Consider the following 8,265-nt stretch of genomic DNA (forward strand, 5'->3'; position numbering starts at 1 on the left):
GTTGAGCTTTAGATTCCGATGCTTCACTTCAGGTTTACTGTATAACTTGGACCATCTTATGGATGATCAAACACAGAAATTGCATCCTAATTTAATACAAAAGGCACAATGCTGACTTAGGTACAAGAGGACTGACACTCTAACATTCTATGATAGGAACCTCTCCTGTGAGTCCAGTTTTAGATTCCGATGCTTCGCTTCAGGTTTTCAGTATACCTAAGGCCGTCTTATTGACGATGAAACACAGAAATTGCATCCGAATTTAATACAAAAGGCACAATGCCGACTGAAGTACAAGAGGACTGACACTCTAACTTTTTGTGATTTGAACCTCTCCTGTGAGTCCAGTTTTAGATTCCGATGCTTCACTTCAGGTTTACTGTATCCCTTGGACCTTCTTATTGACGATGAAACACAGAAATTGCATCCGAAATTAATACAAAAGGCACAATGCCGAAGTAAGTAGAAGAGGACTGACACCTTAACTTTCTATGATTTGAACCTGTCCTGTGAGTCCAGTTTTAGATTCCGATGCTTCACTTCAGGTTTACTGTATATCTTGGACTTTCTTATTGACGATGAAACACAGAAATTGCATCCGAAATTAATACAATAGGCACAATGAAGACTTAAGTACAAGAGGACGGACACTCTAACTGTCTATGATACGAACCTCTCCTGTGAGTCGAGTATTAGATTCCGATGCTTCACTTCAGGTTTGCTGTATACCTTGGACGTTCTTATTGACGATGAAACACAGAAGTTGCATCCGAATTTAATACAAAAGGCACAATGTTGACTTAAGTACAAGAGGAGTGACACTCTAACTATCTATGATTTTAACCGCTCCTGTGAGTCCAGTTTTAGATTCCGATGCTTCACTTCAGGTTTACTGTATACCTTTGACCTTCTTATTGACGATGAATCACAGAAATTGTATCCGAATTTAATACAAAAGGCACAATGCCGACTTACGTAGAAGAGGACTGACACTATAACTTTCTATGATTTGAACCTCTCCTGTGAGTTGAGTTTTAGATTCCGATGCTTCACTTAAGGTTTACTGTATACCTTAGACCTTCTTATTGATGATCAAACACAGAAATTGCATGCGAATTTAATACAAAAGGAACAATGCCGACGAAAGTAGAAGTTGATCGACACTCTAACTTTCTATGATTTGAACCTCTCCTGTGAGTCCAGTTTTAGATTCCGATGCTTCACTTCAGGTTTACTGTATACCTTAAATCATCTAATTGACGATGAAGCACAGAAATTGCATTTGAATTTAATACAAAAGGCACCTTGCCGACTGAAGTACAAGAGGACTGACACTCTAAATTTTTATGATGTGAACCGCTCCTGTGAGTCCAGTTTTAGATTCCGATGCTTCTCTTCAGTTTTACTGTATACCTTGGATCTTCTTATTGACGATGAAACATAGAAATTCCATCCGAATTTAATACAAAAAGGCACAATGCCGACTTAAGTACAAGACGACTGACACTCTAACTTTCTGCTATTCAAACCTCTCCTGTGAGTCCGGTTTTAGATTCCGATGCTCCACTTCAGGTTTATTGTATCCCTTGGACCTTCTTATTTACGATGAAGCACAGAAATTGCATCCGAATTTAATAAAAAGGCACAATGCCGACTTAAGTACAAGAGGACAGACACTCTAACTTACTTTGATCTAAACCTCTCCTGTGAGTCCAGTTTTAGATTCCGATGCTTCACTTCAGGTTTACTTTATTACTTGGACCTTCTTATTGACGATGAAACACAGAAATTGCATCCGACTTTAATACAAAAGGCACAATGCCGACTTAAGTACAAGAGGACTGACACTCTATATTTCTACGATTGGAACCTCTCCTGTGAGTCCAGTTTTAGATTCCGATGCTTCACTTCATTTTTACAGTATACCTAAGACCTTCTTATTGACGATGAAACACAAAAATTGCATCCGAATTTAATACAAAAGGCACAGTGCCGACTTAAGTACAAGAGGACTGACACTCTAACTTTCTATGTTTCGAACCTCTCCTATGAGTCGAGTTTTAGATTCCGATGCTTCACTTCAGGTTTGCTGTATACCTTGGACGTTCTTATTGACGATGAAACACAGAAATTGTATCCGAATTTAATACAAAAGGCAGAATGCTGACTTAAGTAGAAGAGGACTGACACTATAACTTTCTATGATTTGAACCTCTCCTGTGAGTCCAGTTTTAGATTCCGATGCTTCACTTCAGGTTTACTGTATACCTTAGACCATCTTATTGACGATGAAACATAGAAATTGCATCCGAATTTAATACAAAAGGCACAATGCCGACTTAAGTACAAGAGGACCGACCCTCTATCTTTCTTTGATTTAAACCTCTACTGTGAGTCCAGTTTTAAATTCCGATGCTTCACTTCAGGTGTACTGTATCCCTTGGACCTTCTTATTGACGATGAAACATGGAAATTGCATCCGAATTTCATACAAAAGTTACAATGCCTACTTAAGTACAAGAGGAGTGACACTCTAACTTTCTATGATATGAATTGCTCCTGTGAGTCCAGTTTTAGATTCCGATGCTTCACTTCAGGTTTACTGTATACCTTGGACCTTCTTATTGACGATGAAACACAGAAAATGCATCCGAATTTAATACAAAAGTCACAATGACGACTTAAGTACAAGAGGACAGACACTGTAAATTTCTTTAATTTAAACCTCTCCTGTGAGTCCAGTTTTAGATTCCGATGCTTCACTTCAGGTTTACTCTATCCCTTGGACCTTCTTATTGACGATGAAACACAGAAATTGTATCCGAATTTAATACAAAAGGCAGAATGCTGACTTACGTAGAAGAGGACTGACACTCTAACTTTCTATGATCGGAACGTCTCCTGTGAGACCAGTTTTAGATTCCGATGCTTCACTTCAGGTTTAATGTATAACTTGGCCCTTCTTATTGTCAATGAAACACAGAAATTGCATCCGAATTTAATACAAAAGGCACAATGCCGACTTAAGTACAAGAGGACCGACACTCTATATTTCTTTGATTTAAACCTAATCTGTGAGTCTAGTTTCAGATTAGGATGCTTCACTTCAGGTTTACTGTATCCGTTGGACCTTCTTATTGACGATGAAACACAGAACTTGCATCCGAATTTAATACAAAAGGCAGAATGCTGACTTATGTACAAGACTGACACTCTAACTTTCTATGATTTGAACCCCTTCTGTGGGTCCAGTTTGAGACTCCGATGCTTCACTTCAGGTTTACTGTATCCCTTAGACCTTCTTGTTGACGATGAAACACAGAAATTGCTACCGAATTTAATACAAACGGCACAATGCCGACTTAAGTACAAGAGGTCTGACACTCTAACTTTCTATGATGTGAACCTCTCCTGTGAGTCCAGTTTTAGATTCCGATGCTTCTCTTCAGATTTACAGTATACCTTGGACCTTCTTATTGACGATGAAACATGGAAATTGCATCCGAATTTTATACAAAAGGCACAATGCCGACTTAAGTACAAGAGGACTGACACTCTAACATTCTATGATAGGAACCTCTCCTGTGAGTCCAGTTTTAGATTCCGATGCTTTGCTTCAGGTTTTCAGTATACCTAAGGCCGTCTTATTGACGATGAAACACAGAAATTGCATCCGAATTTAATACAAAAGGCACAATGCCGACTGAAGTACAAGAGGACTGACACTCTAACTTTCTGTGATTTGAACCTCTCCTGTGAGTCCAGTTTTAGATTCCGATGCTTCACTTCAGGTTTACTGTATCCCTTGGACCTTCTTATTGACGATGAAACACAGAAATTGCATCCGAAATTAATACAAAAGGCACAATGCCGAAGTAAGTAGAAGAGGACTGACACCTTAACTTTCTATGATTTGAACCTGTCCTGTGAGTCCAGTTTTAGATTCCGATGCTTCACTTCAGGTTTACTGTATACCTTAAATCATCTAATTGACGATGAAGCACAGAAATTGCATTTGAATTTAATACAAAAGGCACCTTGCCGACTGAAGTACAAGAGGACTGACACTCTAACTTTTTATGATGTGAACCGCTCCTGTGAGTCCAGTTTTAGATTCCGATGCTTCTCTTCAGTTTTACTGTATACCTTGGACTTTCTTATTGACGATGAAACACAGAAATTGCATCCGAATTTAATACAATAGGCACAATGAAGACTTAAGTACAAGAGGACGGACACTCTAACTGTCTATGATACGAACCTCTCCTGTGAGTCGAGTTTTAGATTCCGATGCTTCACTTCAGGTTTGCTGTATACCTTGGACGTTCTTATTGACGATGAAACACAGAAGTTGCATCCGAATTTAATACAAAAGGCACAATGTTGACTTAAGTACAAGAGGAGTGACACTCTAACTATCTATGATTTTAACCGCTCCTGTGAGTCCAGTTTTAGATTCCGATGCTTCACTTCAGGTTTACTGTATACCTTTGACCTTCTTATTGACGATGAATCACAGAAATTGTATCCGAATTTAATACAAAAGGCACAATGCCGACTTACGTAGAAGAGGACTGACACTATAACTTTCTATGATTTGAACCACTCCTGTAAGTTGAGTTTTAGATTCCGATGCTTCACTTAAGGTTTACTGTATACCTTAGACCTTCTTATTGATGATCAAACACAGAAATTGCATGCGAATTTAATACAAAAGGAACAATGCCGACGAAAGTAGAAGTTGATCGACACTCTAACTTTCTATGATTTGAACCTCTCCTGTGAGTCCAGTTTTAGATTCCGATGCTTCACTTCAGGTTTACTGTATACCTTAAATCATCTAATTGACGATGAAGCACAGAAATTGCATTTGAATTTAATACAAAAGGCACCTTGCCGACTGAAGTACAAGAGGACTGACACTCTAACTTTTTATGATGTGAACCGCTCCTGTGAGTCCAGTTTTAGATTCCGATGCTTCTCTTCAGTTTTACTGTATACCTTGGATCTTCTTATTGACGATGAAACATAGAAATTCCATCCGAATTTAATACAAAAAGGCACAATGCCGACTTAAGTACAAGACGACTGACACTCTAACTTTCTGCTATTCAAACCTCTCCTGTGAGTCCGGTTTTAGATTCCGATGCTCCACTTCAGGTTTATTGTATCCCTTGGACCTTCTTATTTACGATGAAGCACAGAAATTGCATCCGAATTTAATAAAAAGGCACAATGCCGACTTAAGTACAAGAGGACAGACACTCTAACTTACTTTGATCTAAACCTCTCCTGTGAGTCCAGTTTTAGATTCCGATGCTTCACTTCAGGTTTACTGTATTACTTGGACCTTCTTATTGACGATGAAACACAGAAATTGCATCCGACTTTAATACAAAAGGCACAATGCCGACTTAAGTACAAGAGGACTGACACTCTATATTTCTACGATTGGAACCTCTCCTGTGAGTCCAGTTTTAGATTCCGATGCTTCACTTCATTTTTACAGTATACCTAAGACCTTCTTATTGACGATGAAACACAAAAATTGCATCCGAATTTAATACAAAAGGCACAGTGCCGACTTAAGTACAAGAGGACTGACACTCTAACTTTCTATGTTTCGAACCTCTCCTATGAGTCGAGTTTTAGATTCCGATGCTTCACTTCAGGTTTGCTGTATGCCTTGGACGTTCTTATTGACGATGAAACACAGAAATTGTATCCGAATTTAATACAAAAGGCAGAATGCTGACTTAAGTAGAAGAGGACTTACACTATAACTTTCTATGATTTGAACCTCTCCTGTGAGTCCAGTTTTAGATTCCGATGCTTCACTTCAGGTTTACTGTATACCTTAGACCATCTTATTGACGATGAAACATAGAAATTGCATCCGAATTTAATACAAAAGGCACAATGCCGACTTAAGTACAAGAGGACCGACCCTCTATCTTTCTTTGATTTAAACCTCTACTGTGAGTCCAGTTTTAAATTCCGATGCTTCACTTCAGGTGTACTGTATCCCTTGGACCTTCTTATTGACGATGAAACATCCGAATTTCATACAAAAGTGACAATGCCTACTTAAGTACAAGAGGAGTGACACTCTAACTTTCTATGATATGAATTGCTCCTGTGAGTCCAGTTTTAGATTCCGATGCTTCACTTCAGGTTTACTGTATACCTTGGACCTTCTTATTGACGATGAAACACAGAAAATGCATCCGAATTTAATACAAAAGTCACAATGACGACTTAAGTACAAGAGGACAGACACTGTAAATTTCTTTGATTTAAACCTCTCCTGTGAGTCCAGTTTTAGATTCCGATGCTTCACTTCAGGTTTACTCTATCCCTTGGACCTTCTTATTGATGATGAAACACAGAAATTGTATCCGAATTTAATACAAAAGGCAGAATGCTGACCCACGTAGAAGAGGACTGACACTCTAACTTTCTATGATCGGAACGTCTCCTGTGAGACCAGTTTTAGATTCCGATGCTTCACTTCAGGTTTAATGTATAACTTGGCCCTTCTTATTGTCAATGAAACACAGAAATTGCATCCGAATTTAATACAAAAGGCACAATGCCGACTTAAGTACAAGAGGACCGACACTCTATATTTCTTTGATTTAAACCTAATCTGTGAGTCTAGTTTCAGATTAGGATGCTTCACTTCAGGTTTACTGTATCCGTTGGACCTTCTTATTGACGATGAAACACAGAACTTGCATCCGAATTTAATACAAAAGGCAGAATGCTGACTTATGTACAAGACTGACACTCTAACTTTCTATGATTTGAACCCCTTCTGTGGGTCCAGTTTGAGACTCCGATGCTTCACTTCAGGTTTACTGTATCCCTTGGACCTTCTTGTTGACGATGAAACACAGAAATTGCTACCGAATTTAATACAAACGGCACAATGCCGACTTAAGTACAAGAGGTCTGACACTCTATCTTTCTGTGATGTGAACCTCTCCTGTGAGTCCAGTTTTAGATTCCGATGCTTCTCTTCAGATTTACAGTATACCTTGGACCTTCTTATTGACGATGAAACATGGAAATTGCATCCGAATTTTATACAAAAGGCACAATGCCGACTTAAGTACAAGACGACTGGCACCCTAACTTTCAGTGATTTGAACCTCTCCTGTACGTCCAGTTTTACATTCCAATGCTTCAGTTCAGGTTTACTGTATCCCTTGGACCTTCATATTGACGATGAAACACAGAAATTGCATCCGAATTTAATACAAAAGGCACAATGCCGTCTTAAGTACTAGAGGACTGACACTCTAACTTTCTGTGATTTGAACCTATCCTGTGACTCCAGTTTTAGATTCCGATGCTTCACTTCAGGTTTACTGTATCCTTTGAACCTTTTTATTGACGATGAAACACAGAAATGGCTCCGAATTTAATACAAAAGGCACAATGCCGACTTAAGTACAAGAGGACTGACACTCTATCTTTCTATGATTTGAACCTCTCCTGTGAGTCCAGTTTTAGATTCCAATGCTTCACTTCAGGTTTACTATATACCTTGGCCCTTCTTATAGACGATGAAACACAGAAATTGCATCCGAATTTAATACAAAATGCACAATGCCGACTTAAGTACAAGAGGACTGACACTATAACTTTCTATGATTTGAACCTCTCCTGTGAGTCCAGTTTTAGATTCCGATGCTTCACTTCAGGTTTACTGTATCCCTTGGACCTACTTATTGACGATGAAACACAGAAATTGCTACCGAATTTAATACAAACGGCACAATGCCGACTTAAGTACAAGAGGATTGACACTCTAACTTTCTATGATGTGAACCTCTCCTGTGAGTCCAGTTTTAGATTCCGATGCTTCTCTTCAGTTTTACAGAATACCTTGGACCTTCTTATTGACGATGAAACATAGAAATTGCATTTGAATTTTATACAAAAGGCACAATGCCGACTTAAGTACAAGACGACTGTCACTCTAACTTTCTGTGTTTTGAACCTCCCCTGAGAGTCCAATTTTAGATTCCGATGTTTCAGTTCAGGTTTACTGTATCCCTTGGACCTTCTTATTGACGATGAAACACAGAAATTGCATCCGAATTTAATACAAAAGGCACAATGCCGACTTATGTACAAGAGGACTGACACTCTAACTTTCTGTGATTTGAACCTCTCCTGTGAGTCCAGTTTTAGATTCCGATGCATCACTTCAGGTTTACTGTATCCTTTGGACCTTTTTATTCACGATGAAACACA

The sequence above is a fragment of the Schistocerca americana genome, unplaced genomic scaffold, assembly GCF_021461395.2.
Source record: "Schistocerca americana isolate TAMUIC-IGC-003095 unplaced genomic scaffold, iqSchAmer2.1 HiC_scaffold_16, whole genome shotgun sequence".
Taxonomy (NCBI): domain Eukaryota; kingdom Metazoa; phylum Arthropoda; class Insecta; order Orthoptera; family Acrididae; genus Schistocerca; species Schistocerca americana.